Raw genomic sequence first — 15,941 nt, forward strand, 5'->3', positions numbered from 1 at the left:
TGTGATGGCACAGAGGAACCCTCAACGAAAGCACCAATGTCGGTGTCAAAACCGGCGGATCTCGGGTAGGGGGTCCCGAACTGTGCGTCAAGGCCGGATGGTAACAGGAGACAAGGGACACGATGTTTTTTACCCAGGTTCGGGCCCTCTCGATGGAGGTAATACCCTACTCCTGCTTGATTAATATTGATGATATGGGTAGTACAAGAGTAGATCTACCATGAGATCAAGGAGGCTAAACCCTAGAAGCTAGCCTATGGTATGATTGTTGTGTATGGAGTTTATTGCCTACGGACAACGACCCTCCGGTTTATATAGACACCGGATAGGGTTAGGGTTACATAAAGTCGGTTACAACGGTAGGAGATCTTGAATATCCACATCGCCAAGCTTGCCTTCCACGCCAAGGAAAGTCCCATCCGGACACGGGACGAAGTCTTCAATCTTGTATCTTCATAGTCCTGGAGTCCGGCTGAAGGTATAGTCCGGCTACCCGAACACCCCCTAATACAGGACTCCCTCAGCAGTGCATTCATCTATTTGAACCCGAGATAATGGCATTTGTAAATCAGATGTAAAATGGGGCATCAATCTTTGTTGTGAGTTTCAACATGCTATATATATTCATACGCATATCTAACTTTTTTTTGCAACCAAGGAGATTATATCTGGAACCATGCATGAACTGAGGTAAGTTGCATATTTTTTAATATATACTCGTGTACAATGTATATTCAAATGTACCCCCTCCATTCCAAAATAATCGTAGCTTTAGGATTTTCAAGAGTAAAGATTTGTGAAGTTTGACAAATCATGAAAGTTCAATTCAAGAGAACCGAAAACATTAATGCTTCTGCTCCAAAATATTGAACGAAGCGCCAAATAGGCCTCTGGTCACCCGAAACCGCGCGAGACTAATGTTTTGGTGGTAGGAGATTATTGTCCTGACTCTGGCCCGTGTAGCCTATCGGCTCGATGCCCAAAGGTCTAAACTGAGGTAGGTTTGTAACTTCACCAAGACGCCAGTCTCAACCGCCTCCGAGAAGCATTCATACGACGTGGGCGCCTACCCATGCGCTCGGCCGAAATCTATCCTGCCCACATTTGGGACACCTGACATGACTGTCCTACCCCCAACCCGCAATATGTTTGAAATTTTAGATGGGGGCAAAGTTTGTAACTTTCCCCAAATTTCAAACAAGCGTGTCTCAAACCAAAACATTGTTCCCCTTAGTTCCCCGCCTTCCTCTGTTTCCCCATTCATACTGCATGGGCGCGAAAACACCCTCTCCACCAGCCGCAAAACCCCAGCCTCCTCCGTCCTCCACCCCATAGCGGCCAATCCACCGCAGCTCTCCTCCATCACGCCGGAGCCGGTACCCCGACGTCGTCGTCCAACGCAACCGCAACCGCAACGCCCTCAAGGACTTAGCAGCTGAAGCCGAGGCAGAGCTACCTCCACGACGCCGATGCCGACATGCGCTGTACCAGAACCACTTCGACCACGCCGTCATGCGCCTCACTGTTGCGGCTCCACTGTCGCAACCGTCCACCGCACTGGAGCTGTTCCCGCTACGCCGTCGTTCACCGCCTCGGATCTACTTCCCGCCGCCGACAGATGGCCACCGCACCACACTCAACAACTTGGCCATGGGTTTGTCCAAGGCTGGACCATCCTCCACAACTTCTGGTTTCCGGCGAACAACAAGAAGATCGTCGGAAAAATAGAAGGAGGACACAACACTACCAGCAGAAAGCGGTACTCCTCTTCCCTTATTCGTGCAAATCTTACGTCTCCGCTCACACCGTATTCATCCCACGAAAGAAACTAGTTGAGCACTTCTTACTGCATCTTCTTTGTGATACTAAATGCACAAGGTTTCCTCCCTTTTATTATTTCACCTTTGCTAGAGGTCAGTAGCCTGCCTGGATTTCAATTCAGGGTCAGTCGAACCGCAATTAAAAGAAGCAGCACCCGCTTAGGCGCGCGGAGCACCTAGTCCACCTGTTCCTCGGGGAAGCGGTGCATCGGTGTCTATCATAGGGGTGTGGGGCGTAGGTGCTGCTTGCGCCCGATCTGGAGGTCGGCGGGGTTTGAATGGATGGCCGGGGGCGATGCCAAGCACGGCGGTGCGGTGAGGTCGAGGGGAGGGTGTAGGCAGGGGAGGAATACTGGGCCAGTGGTCGCTGGCGTTTCGAGGAAGATCGTCAACACTGACTGGTTGGAGGTAGATGAAGGCGATCTACCCGTTCTTTGTACATCGGACGGTGCAGAAAAATGGACTGACCTATTTGCTTTCAGTCGACTGTTATTTTCATAGAATCCTATAGTAATTTAGTGTGCCATGCATGTTGTAGAGCTATCATATATCTCCCGTCATTTATTTCTCACCGACCTGCTATCTGCTACCTTTACACTGTACTAATTGTGCACACACTTCACCCATACTCAAACTATTGTTTTTTATGCATGGGTATTTCAGACTCTGACGAAGTGTTGATGAATGCAGAAAAGAAAAGACAGAAGTCGCTCCAGTGTAATTCGAAGATAAGCACTAAGAGTTTCAGTGCTCTAATGGGTGCAGTGTCAGCAGTTGGAGACAGTAAACGTAGCTCTGTAGTTGATGATCTCAATTGCCACACACAATCATCCCAGGTGATTGCTTTAACTTCACGCTGTCAAATGTGGTTGCTTGTTGCATATAGTGTCTAACTTGTATTGCTTCCAATTTGGTTAAATTGCATCTGCTTACTTTACACATTATACCTTTGATAATGACATGCCTTCCTCTTTTTGATACATACTACATATGTCTATTAACCATGTTCGTACATCAAACTAATGCTCTTTTGTATCCCTCATCAATCACTTATGATGAGACAGTCACCGAGTGGGTTACTGTGAGACGCCCTACTCGTTTAAAGAGTGCAGTGTCATCCTCCCCACATGATTCTCAAGAAGCAGCAAGGCTAAATGAAGATAGTCAACGTAGCTCTCTAGTTGATCACCGCAATTCCCCCACACCACCATCGCAGGTGCTTGCTCTTACTTGGCAGTGTGATATGTGGTTGCATGTTGCATATGGTGTCTACCTTGTAATGCTTCTAATTAGGGTAAATTGCATCTACTTAGTTAACACATTACACCTGTGAATATGACATGCCTTCCTGTTTTTGGTACATACTACGTCTTTCTATTAACCATGTTCTTACATCAAACTACTTTTCTTGTGTATCCCTCATCAATGCTCCTAATTTGTTAAATTGCATCTCCTTAGCTTACACATTATACATGTGAATATGACACGCCTTCCTGTTTTTGGTACATACTACATCTGCCTATCACACCATGTTCTTACATCAAACTATTGTTCTTGTGTATCCTGCGTCTATCGCTTATGATGAGACAGTCACACGCATGGGTTAATATGAGACGCAATACTCTTATAAAGAATGCAATTTCATCCTCTCCACATGATTCTCAAGAAACATCAAGCCTAAATGAAGATATTGAACGTAGCTCTGTACCTGAAGACCGCACTTCCCCTACACCACCATCACAGGTGCTTGCTCTAACTTCATAGTGTGATATGTGGTTGCATGTTGCATACGGTGTCTAGCTTGTAATGCTTCTAATTAGGGTAAATTGCATCTGCTTAGTTTACACACTATACCTATGAATATTACATGCCTTCCTATTTTTGGTACACACTACATCTATGTGTTAACCTTGTTCTTACATGAAACTACCTCTCTTCTGTATCCTGCATCAATCACTTACGATGAGTCACCTTTATTCGTTGCATATTGCATATTATTTCTAGCTTGTTGCCATGTATTGCTTATAATTTGGTCAAATATATTTGTTAGGGCACCCTTTTAATTTGGCAGAGTGATATTGGTTTCATCTTTCATATGGTTTCTAGCTTGCATCGATTCTAACAAGTTCAAGCACCTTGTGCTTAGTTTACACTTTATACATCATACATGTCAATATGTCACGCCGTCCTATTTTTCATACATATTCCATCCTCCTATCATGCGGCTGCCTTACATGAAAGTAGTGTTTGTTAGCATCATGCATCAATGAGTTCTGAAGAGCAAATTTTATTCCTTTTTCTTGTGGGTTTGACTTGACAAGGCAAAATCAAGAAAGAGGAAGGAAAAGAGTAAGGAAGGCGATGATGGTGGTCCTCTGCAGCAACGTAAACAGAGCATCTGTATCGATTCTCCTTGTACTGATAGTGCATTACAAGGTCCAAGTCTCCGCTCCCCTACTCCACCATCCAAGGTGCTTGCTCTAACTTGGCAGTGTGATATCTGGTTGCATGTTGCATATGGTGTCTAGCTCGTATTGCTCCTTATTAGTGTAAACTGCATCTGCTTAGCTTACACATGATACATGTGAATATGACACGCTTTCCTGTTTTTGGTACATACTATATCTGTCTATCACACCATGTTCTTACATGAAACTACTCTTTTTGTGTATCCTGCATCAGTCACTTATGATAGGACACCTTTAAGTTGGCAGTTTGATATTGGTTTGCATCTTGAATATGATTTCTAGCATGTATTGCTTCTAGTTTGATGAACGCCACCTATGACGAGACAGTTTTAACTTGGCAGAGTGATATTGATTGCACCTTCCATATGGTGTCTTGCAGTGTTTCTAATTTGTTGAAGTGTCTTCTGCTTAGTTACCACATCATAGGTGTGAATATGTCAAGCCGTCCATTTTTTCGTACATATTCCATCCTCGTATCATGAGTTTGCCTTTCATCATAGTAGTGTTTGTCAGTATCATGCATGAATGAGTTCTAAAGAGCGAATGATATTCCTTTTTTCTTGTCGGTATGACATCACAATGCAAAATCAATAAAGCTGAAGGAAATTGGCAAGGCATTGGATGATGGTGGTCCTTCTGAGCAACTGAAATGGAGGTTCTCTACAGATTCTACTCTCCCATCCTCCCAACAAGATTCGCAAGACAATGCAAGGCTAGACAGTCAACGTAGCTGTGTAGATGATGAGCACATCTCCCCTACTCCACCATCACAGGTGCTTTCTCTAAATTGGCACTATTTTATGTGGTTGCATGTTGCGTATGATGTCTAGCTTGTATTGCTTCTAACTTTGTTGAATTGCATCTGCTTACTTTACACATAATGCCTGTGAATATGACATGTGTTCCTGTTTCTACATCAGACTACTATTCTTGCATATCCCGCATTAGTCACTTATGATAAGGCACCTTTAAGTCGCCACTGTGATATTGGTTGTGTCTTGCATATGATTTCTAGCATGTACTGCTTCTAATTTGTTGAAACGCCATACAGTTTGAACTTGGCAGAGTGATATTGGTTGCATCTTTCATATGGTGTCTAGCTTGCAGTGCTTCTAATTTGTTGAAATGCCTTTTGCTTAGTTACCACATCATAGGTGTGAATATGTCACACCATCCTGTTTTTAATACATATTCCATCCTCGCATGATGTGTTTGCCTTTCATACGAGTAGTGTTCATCAGTATCATGCATGAATGAGTTCTACAGAGCGAATTTTATTCCTTTTTCTTATCGGTTTGACTTCACAATGCAAAATCATTACATCTGAAGGAAATTAGTCCAGCAGTGGATGATGGTGGTCCTTCGGAGCAACTCAAACAGGGGGTCTCTATAGATTCTACTCCGCCATCCTCCCAACAAGATTCGCAAGACAACACAAGGCTGGACAGTCAACGTAGCTATGTAGATGATGAGCACATCTCCCCTACTCCACCCTCACAGGTGCTTACTCTAACTTGACACTATTATATGTGGTTGCATGTTGCGTATGATGTCTAGCTTGTATTGCTTCTAACTTGAATTGCATCTGCTTACTTTACACATAATGCCTGTGAATATGACACGTGTTCCTGTTTCTAGAACATTCGTGTACATGATGAGCACATCTCCCCTACTCCACCATCACAGGTGCTCGCTCTTACTTGGAATTGTGATACGTGGTTGCGTTTTCCGTATGATGTCTAGTTTGTATTGCTTCTAATTATGTTGAATTGCATTTGTGTAGCTTACAACTTATACCTGCAACGATCACTTACCCATAAGACACATTTAACTTGGGACTGTGATGTAGGTTGCATCTTGCATTGTCTTCTAGCTTGTACTGCTTCTAATTTCTTGAAATGGCACTTATGACGAGACACTTTTTACCTGATAGAGTGATATTGGTTGCATGTTCATATGGTGCCTAGCTTTCATTTCTTCTAATTTTGTTGAAATGCCTTCCGCTTATTTTTTTCATACATATTCCATCCTCCTATTGTACGTGTGAATATGAAACGCTGTCTTTTTTTGTATATATTCCATCCTCCTATCCTACACTTGCCTTACATCAAAGTAGTGTTCGTCTATATCATGCATCAACCAGTTATGCAGAGCTAATTTTATTCATCTTCTTCTAGTTTTGACTTCATAAGGCAATATCAGAAAATAGGAAGAAAAAGAGTAAGTTAGGGGATGTTGGTGGTCCTCCGCACCGACGCAAACAGAGACTCTCTAGATTTGCCACTGCTACTGCTAATGAAGTTGAAGTCCCAAGTCTACATGATGAGTTCATCTCCTGTACTCCACCATCGCAGGTGCTTGCTCTAAGTTGACAGTGTGATAATTGGTTTCATGTTGCATATGTTGTCTAGCCTGTATTTCTTCTATTTTGATTAAATTGCACCTGTTGAGTTTATATGTTATACATGTGCATATGACATGGCTTTCTGTGTCTAGAATACACTGCATCTATCTATCATACCATGTTCTTACATCAAAGTATTGTTGTTGTGTATCCCGCATCAGTCACTCATGATTGGACGCTTTTAACATGGCAGTTTGATAGTGGTTGCATCTTGCATTGATTTCTACGTTGTACTGCTTCTAATTTTTCGAATTGCCACTTATGACAAGACACTTTTAACTTGGTAGAGTAATATTGGTTGCATCTTTCATATGGTGTCTAGCTTGCATTACTTCTATTTTCTTTAAAATCCTTCTGCTTAGTTTGCACATCGTAGCTGTGAATATGTCACGTCGTCCTATTTTTCTTACATATTCCATCCTCATACGGTTGTCTTACATCAAAGTATTGCTTGTCTGTATCATGCATCAATGAGTTCTGAAGAGTGATTTTGTTCTTTTGTGTTGTGGGTACAGCTTGACATGGCAAAGTCAAAAAAGAGCAAGGAAAATAATATAGTAGGGAGTGCTGTTACTCGTCGGGTGAAACGGAAAAGGTTCTACCTTCGAGATTCTGCTGGTACTTATAGTGCAGTAGAAGGTCCAAGTCCACCGCTAAATCTACAAACACAGTATCACCTACTCCACCAGCTGAAGCATCTGCTTCAACTGTACCAGCATCTGAACCAGTTACTCGTTCGTTTGCTCCGGAACTGGCCAGTTCCCAAGATGCCTTCACACCTAACACTACTTCCGAAGCAGCGCTGACACAACAGGACTTGGCAAGATCAGATGAACCTCATGAGCATCAACACCAAGACGGTACCTGACCGAGTCAAGTTGCAGTTGCATGCTCCTTTATATGTACTCTCACAGTTTGATGTACACTAACACTTTCCATATTCGTTGTTGAACTAGCACCACGGCACAAGCGGAAACAGACATCAGGGATAATGCTTGACAAATTAACAAAATCTAAAGGAGGAAGAATGGATATCCATTTTGAGGCAGGTTTAAAAAGGTCACGTGATGCTACAGAGTCAGCCAAGTTAGTATCAGACGCAGCAGTTGCCGTTAGGTGTCATGCATGTATCCTCCCAACGTGGATCCAGTACAGGAATGAGAAAAACAATACCCATTTTAACACCTTCCTTGACCATTTATCCGTAAGTAATGTTATTCATCGCAATTAGTAATATTGTCTTGCTCTGTCCCATACTTTCTAGCTTCCTCCTAATAAGACTCACATTCTTTTTTCAACAGATGAGGTTCAAGTTGGATCCGAAAATCTCACTTAGAAAATCTCACTTTGAAGGCAAGGCTAACAATGAAATCGCCCAAACATCTCCAGTGGAATATATTACAGATGAAGACTGGACAGCCCTCGTTAAACACTGGTCTGATCCAAAGTATCGGGTAGGCTATATGTATTTGATCAGACCACATATTGAACTTGTATTTATGTATGTGCCTTACAAGTGTATCTTCTTCTAGGCTAACTGTTTGAAGAACAAAACCAACCATTCTAAAGTGAAATTCCAACAGCCAACAGGATCTCGTAGCTATATTGCACACTACGAGACTCTTGTAAATAGCTGCTACTTCCTTCTTCTTTTTTTTTGTGCCATATTATCGTATCTATATTGACTTATTCCAAATACAGAGGAAAGCCCGTGCGGACCAAAAAGAACTTGAACCGAATGCAGTGCAAATCTTCAAGGATTGCCACACCAGCAAGATGAAGGGCATGAGCACACCAGTTCAAGCCGCTGTCGTAAGTCCTTACTCCTCCTACCTTGAACTGATTGGTACTGTGATGTGTTCATTTAACTACTTGGTTTGCAGCCAATGTTAGTAACTCTGTTCACTTTTATTCACAGTTGCCTTAACATATCATTTCACCTTACATGGTTTAAAAGAGATGAAGGATATTCTTTTAGTCTTGATCTGTAATCTAGTTGTTATGTTCACGTGCGCACACAATGATAAAATAGCCTGTTTGTTTTATATCTGTTTGCTCATGATATGAATGATGTCATACTATGTTCATCCTACTTTAAACCATGTCTCTTTATCCTTAGATGTCAACGAATGTGAGGAAATAGACAATACAGTAGGCATGCTACATGGACATATGTTTCGAAAGTGATTTTATTATGTAGTTGGCACTACAATACATGCTAATGTATTACAGTAGTTCACCAAAATAAGTTATGTATAAACGTTTAACCTACTTTGTTTGTTTTTATCTCATTAGTAACTTATCTGGTACACTAATCTACAAGTTCAAACTTTCAGGAAGCTATGGAACAAATGATTGAACAGCCACAACCACCTGAAGGTGACGAGGCTACTACAGGCATAATGTCACCTCTTGCTGCATTGCATCGGTATCTCTCCACTAACAGTGTAAAAAGCACCTTCCTGCGTAATTCTGGGTTGGTTGCCAAGGTAACCTCGTCCAAATCGCCTACTGAACAAAATCTTCCTGCTAGACAGAGTGATATATCTGTGCTCCAGACACAAGTCCAATCCCTAATGGATGTTGTTTCGGAAACAAGAATAGTGGTTGAGAAATGTCGTCAAGATATGAATGGTTTTAAAACCAGACTATCAGACATTCGCTTCGTTGTTCAAGAGCAATGGCAGAAAAAGATGGAGATCGTGCTGCTCCATCAGATTCTACAGCCTGAAATATTAGCACTCAGGTCAAATGATCTGTGCTTCAATACATCTGATGGTGCTTTTATCTGGAAGGACTGTAAACTTTATGCCAACAGGCCTTTTGTTGTATGGTTGGAATTTATTTTGTTGTGATACAACATTTATGATGCTGCCTCAGGCTGCAGTAATTACGACGCTATTTTTGTATAGTGTAGGTTTATCTTAGTAATGTATTCGGCCGAAAGCTTCGTAGGAGCCCAACATGCCAACATTCGTCGGGCCCATTCCAATTGGGCTAAAAACGATTACGGGCCTAAATTGGCATGTAGCCCACTAAAAATATCTGGGCCTAAATCAGCATAAGCTTTCATATTTTTCTGGTAGGCCTGTGCCCATAGTGGGCCTTTAACAGGCCTAAACATAATTTGGACCCTCAGTAAAAATAGGCCATTTACAGGTGTAAATATCTCGAGCCCATAAAACACATGGGCCTTTAATAGACCGAAAGTGAGATTGGGCCCTGATTGTGCCAAATAACCCACTGGACTTAGCAGGCCGAAATGGTGGCCCATTTATGATGCGGATCTTTGACAGGCCAAAATTCGGACGGGCCATAAATGCGCCGACCTAATACACGGGCCTTTAATAGGCCGGAACTTCAGTCGAGCTAGATTATCGTCATTTTTATATGGGCCATTAATGGGCCCTATATGACATTGGGCCACATATGGCCCATGGTTTATGTCCGGCGTTAACATGCCGAAAATGACAACAGGCCGAAAGTGGCCCAAAGCTATAGTGTGCCTCTAACAGGCCGAATGTCAGACATGGCCGAATATGACCAAAATCCTTCATGGTTGTTTATGGGCCGAAAGTTTTGATGGCCTGTAAATGGGCCCAAATGAAGTCAGACCTTTAACAGGCTGGAAATACATCGGGCCATAATTCGGCCCAATTACTTAGCGGACTGTTAACGGGCCAGAAGTGACCATGGGCCGCGTTGATGACAAGTTTAGGACAGACCGTTGACGGGCCGATTTGACAGAGAATGTTGGGCCTTTAGCTGGGCCGGCCCATTATGGTCTGCAGAATCTTGTGGGCCTTTAGGTGGGTCAGCCCATTGTGGTCCGTAAAATCTTGTGAGCCTTTAGTTGGGCCGGCCCATTATGGTCCGCTAAATTTTGTGGGCCTTTAGCTGGGCCGGCCCATTATGGTCCGCTAAATCTTATGGGCCTTCGGTTGGGCCGGCCCATTTAAACTTTGTGGGCCACTTTTGGGCCAGTCCACGTGTCAACATATCATAGGCCCATCTCGACCGTTGGATGAGTGACACCTGTGCCAACGCGGAGCTGATGCGTGGATCCCTCAGCCAATGAGAATTTTACACATGGAAAATCGGCATTGGTCATGGCTGTTAACGGGTTATCGGATCCAAAATCCGACCCGATAGCTTAACAGCGTTCCGTTACGGTGGATGCCACATATCGGTCACCCTTGATGAAAGCACTTATGTGACGCGCGATTTATCATCATGGAAGTGGACACTTCCGTGATGATAATTTTGGCAATGTCATGGAACACTTCTATGACAGCACAGGTACGACTATCTTGATTCTGTCATAAATTTGTCATGGATGTACATGCATGACAGAAAATGCGACCTACTGTGACAAACACGTATCATCACGGAAGTGTATTTTTTTGTAGTGTTGACGGCGGCTCCGTATCGTAAAACGCGATGAATTCTTCTCCTTGATTTTTTTCTCCCTGAAACACAATATATAGAGTTGGAGTTGGAGTCGAAGAGGTACCAGGGGGACCACGAGGTATGGCGGCACGCCCCCACCCTCGTGGACAGGTGCTGGGCCCCCTGGCCTTCATGTTTTGCAGGTATTTTTTATATTTTCCAAAAAGTTGCTCCGTGAAGTTTCAGGTCATTTCGAGAACGTTTGTTTCTGCACATAAATAACACCATGGTAATTCTGCTGAAAACAGCGTCAGTCCGGGTTAGTTCCATTTAAATCATCCAAGTTAGAGTCCAAAACAAGGGCAAAAGTGTTTGGAAAAGTAGATACGACAAAGACGTATCAACTCCCCCAAGCTTAAACCTTTGCTTGTCCTCAAGCAATTCAGTTGACAAACTGAAAGTGATAAAGAAAAACTTTTACAAACTCTGTTTGCTCTTGTTGTTATAAATATGTAAAGCCAGCATTCAAGTTTCCAGCAAAGATTATAACTAACCACATTCGCAACAACGCTTCAGTCTCAAGTTTACTCATATCAATGACATAATCAACTAGCGAGCAATAATAATAAATCTCGGATGACAACACTTTCTCAAAACAATCATAATATGATATAATAAGATGGTATCTCGCTAGCCCTTTCTAAGACCGCAAAACATAAATGCAGAGCACCTTTAAAGACCAAGGACTGACTAGACATTGTAATTCATGGTAAAAAAATCCAGTCAAGTCATACTCAATGTAAACTAAAATGAATGCAAATGACAGTGGTTCTCTCCAACTGGTGCTTTTTAATAAGAGGATGATGACTTAGCATAAAAGTAAATAGATAGGCCCTTCGCAGAGGGAAGCAGAGATTTGTAGAGGTGCCAGAGCTCGGTTTTGAAACAGAAGTGAATAATATTTTGAGCGGTATACTTTTATTGTCAACATAACAACCAAGAGATGGCAATATCTTTCATGCTACACACATTATAGGCGGTTCCCAAACAGAATGGTAAAGTTTATACTGCCCCTTCCACCAACAAGCATTAATCCATGGCTTGCTCGAAACAACGAGTGCCTCCAACTAACAAGAGTCCCAGGGGGAGTTTTGTTTGCAATTATTTTGATTTAGTTTGCATAAAGCATGTGACTGAGCATACCGGTGATCAGCCATTTACACTACTAGAAATCCACATTTTACCTAGGGTGAAGGCCTTTACCTAGAGCTTATTGATCTCCTCAAGGGATAGTAAAACAAAGGAATAATACACCCTAGGGAAAGACAATTTTCAATAAAAAAAGTACCGGGAAATGGCGCGCAGCACAAAATTTCGGCGTAGTTAGGTTTCCTCCTCGAAGCGCCGCCAGAAAAGCCCAATATTTCCCCCTTCTCCCGAAGCGTCCAGGCGACATCGAGCCATCCTCCACCGTTGCGCCGCCGTGCTCACCCCACACCGTCCGGTCGTGCTCGCCCCCGTCCAGATCCACCACGCATGGTCTATGCAGATCGTTGCTCTCCTACACTGCCGCCTCTCCTTGCCGCCAGTGAGTCGATCCCCCCTCCCCCTCCCTGATCCCCATGCTTGGCCGCCCCGGATCCAAATCCACAACCCCAGCGCTCTAGAATATGGATTTCACAGCATACTCTTTTTTTGTGTGTGATGCATCTTCTAGGAGGGACAGAGAACAGGGGGATTGAGACCGTGGAGGAAAGGCTACAGGTGTCGGCGCCGCCCAACAGGAGCCCGTGATGGCCGGTCGGCTCGGACGACAGCGCCGGCATCTACATGACCTTGATGAAGTCCGACCCCAGCTCCACCTCTGCACTGGCCATGACACCATGACGCCCCAGCTACCTAGGTGATGCTGCATATTTCCTCTTGTATTTGTGGCTTATTGTTTGATACACGAATAGTATAAGGGTCTCAGATTCAGTACAATGTTACGCTTGTGTGCGAACCTTTTTTGTTGTTGCTGCAAATTGTTGTGTGCATTGTCTTGACCGTGAGTTAGTTATTTAGCCAAATGAGGTGTTCAACTGGTCGATTGTCTAGTTTTTTAGGAACTAATTACAAGCAGTACAAACACATGGGAGGTTCATTCAAAGTTTTTAGCTACGTACTAGCTGTGGATTGTTTGAGAGCTCCCTCGCACTACAATTTTAGGATTTTATAGCCATTTGCAGTTGCTTCTTTTATTTAGAGCTCAGGGAGTGAAAGGTTGTGAAATTCACATGACCTCTGTTTCTTCATAGATAAGGCCATCACCTCGACTTTTAAAATTTAGTGATGACACTGTTATCCTTTTAGGGATAGCTGTAACTGAAGAATAGCTCCTGATTTCCAGACCTTGGGCATCAGACTGATTTCCTTTAGATCTGTATACTTTCCAGGAGATAGGAAACTAAGGTCAGGATCCCAGAACATCCGCAAGTACAATTTCAGAACTTCATGGTAAAAATGTCCATTATATAATAATACCTTATTAGATTATGCAATGCTCAGTTGCGTTTTTCTAATCTAAGTTGGTCATTGTGCTAGTATTAAACTTTTCTGGTTAAAGTTTAATTTTGTATTTGTCTTGCACTACAGGCTTTTTATTGATGAACCTATTTAGTATATACCCCCAGTTATCTTGATAATTGTTTTTGTATTCTTATCTATGCTAATTTCCTTTAACTTAATTAGCTCAATCAGAGGGTTCTATGTCTATAGACTAAATACTCGAAAGCCGCTCTTCATCATCTTTTTGTTTAATCCATTCGTAGCATAATAGCCTCTACATGCTAAGATGTTATATTATCTCAGCAGGTTCACACATTTAGGATGTAGAAATTAGTGCATTTGCAGTAGTTGTGCACAACATATATTTCATATTATATTTTTGTTTCTTTTGTTGGACTATCCTGTCAAATTCAGCAAGGAAGTTAGTGTTTTTCTATATAAAGGGTTGCTATTTCATAACAACAAGGAACTATAGAGCAGTTCCGTCAGGCAAATTGCTTCTGTTCTCCCGAGATATTTCCTGAATCCAAGTTTGATGCCTACAGCACATGGCACATCTTCAGGTTATATATGATTCAACATTGGATGTCCAATTTATGGTTTTTTTGTAGTACTTCGTAAATCTAACGATGGCTTTAGTAGGCTCATTATTGATTGCTAAAAATCGGTATAACATTTTGACAACACATATATTGTAGAAAATTAATTTACGCATGTGCTTTGTTATGTTGCGAGGTTATTGTACCGAGGAGAAGTTTCTAGATCAACTACTATTTGAGAATTCAATGACAAACTAGGTTTTGGTGATAATCATAGTTGAGATCTATTTACAGGCTTTCACTTGCATCACAAATTCTCATGATCATGATTGATTTTTAAGTATCATAGAAGTGTGTTTGAAGTTTCATCATTTGTGTTTCTATAGAGCTCCCAGCCTGCACCCTTCGCTGCTCGCATGCGTGCTGGATCCGGCCGCGGTCGAGTGCGTGCTAGTGGCGCACAGCGTGCTTGCGTCGGAGCCGGAGCTCACGCGCGCACCGGCATCCGAGTTCACGTGCACGCATCTGCGTGTCTGACGCGGAGGCCAGAGCTCACACCCGTGTCTGCGTCTGGACGAGCATGGTGGCTGCCACCGCCGCGTGCACGCGCCGGACCACCTCGCATACCCGCGCGTATCGCGTTCCTCGGGCCGGAGCTCGTTAGCACTGTCTCCGGTCTGTGTGCATGTGAGTTGTTCGATGAAATGCCGCACACAGAGAGAAGAAGTGGGGGTCACAGTTATTTTGGAGCAAAAAATAGAGGATTGCCCGGACGCGCCCGGACACTGACTGGGCGTGCCTGCGGATGTATGAGGGGCCAAATTTGCCCAGTGCCGCTGTAGATGCTCTAACATATGGTTTTTCTTGATAGGTTCTGAAACTAGACAGCCAAAATGTCAATACTTTATATGAAAGGGCTCAAGCTTACACTCATCTTGCTAACCTGGAGTTAGAATAGGTTGACATTAAGAAGGCACTAGAAATCGATCCTGAAAACAGGCAAGTTCCATTGAATGGTCTATTATATAAACCTTAATTTAATACTTAGAACTTTACACTGTCAATTTGATTTTGATGTCGCCGCTACTTACTTAATTTGATACTAAGAAGCATGCACTGTCAATTTGATTTTGATGTCGCAGCAACTTACAGGGATGTGAAGTTAACATACAATGCTGAAGGAGAAGATCAAGGAAATCAATAAGGATGCCGATTTCTACAGCGATATGTTTGCCATGATGTTGGCTAGCTGTAGCAAATTGTAGCTAGCTAGCCAATTTTAGACAAACATGCAGTGGTTGGTTAGTTTAGTTAGCCTGTTGTAGCTAATTGTAGCTAGCTAGCCTAATTCTGGACAAACATGCGGTGCTGGTGATATTATGGCATCTGATGTGTATATGTGATTACTGATATCCGGAGTTATCTATATTAATTATATGATTTGACTTATGATCCATAATTATGGCTTGCTTTTGAATTATGGCAATTTTGAATTCAAATTTAGATTCATATGAAAATCTTTCAATGGTACGGTGGTGTGGTAATGCACAGGGACCCACAATCTTTCCCTAGTGCTCATGGCTGTAGGTAAACAACCTTTCCACGTTGGACACCACATCCATATGAAAATCTTCCCCTAGTGCTTGTCCCCCTAGGTAAAGAAGTTCCCCTAGGGTTTACTGTATACACTCTAGGTAAAGAGCCCTTTCCCGTATACTTTACCTAGGGTTCTTTACCTAGGGCAAGCCCAAGGTAAAGTCTTTCCCTATGGTTT

At 42.8% G+C, this 15,941-nt stretch overlaps 1 long non-coding RNA gene across 8 annotated transcripts; it reads left to right on the forward strand.

Moving 5' to 3' along the window:
* Positions 1-12,459: 12,459 nt before the first annotated feature.
* On the forward strand, positions 12,460-15,623 carry LOC123151119 (uncharacterized). Of its 8 annotated transcripts, none has more exons than XR_006475503.1 (4): positions 12,460-12,669; positions 12,799-12,984; positions 13,517-14,854; positions 15,039-15,623. It is a non-coding gene; the product is annotated as an uncharacterized lncRNA (long non-coding RNA). The 8 variants fall into 8 exon arrangements; XR_006475504.1 differs by having other exon boundaries at positions 12,463-12,669; positions 13,500-13,577; positions 14,554-15,623; XR_006475507.1 differs by having other exon boundaries at positions 12,464-12,669; positions 13,500-13,532; positions 14,554-15,623.
* The last annotated feature ends 318 nt before the right edge of the window (positions 15,624-15,941 follow it).

Source organism: Triticum aestivum, chromosome 7A (assembly GCF_018294505.1).
Source record: "Triticum aestivum cultivar Chinese Spring chromosome 7A, IWGSC CS RefSeq v2.1, whole genome shotgun sequence".
NCBI lineage: Eukaryota > Viridiplantae > Streptophyta > Magnoliopsida > Poales > Poaceae > Triticum > Triticum aestivum.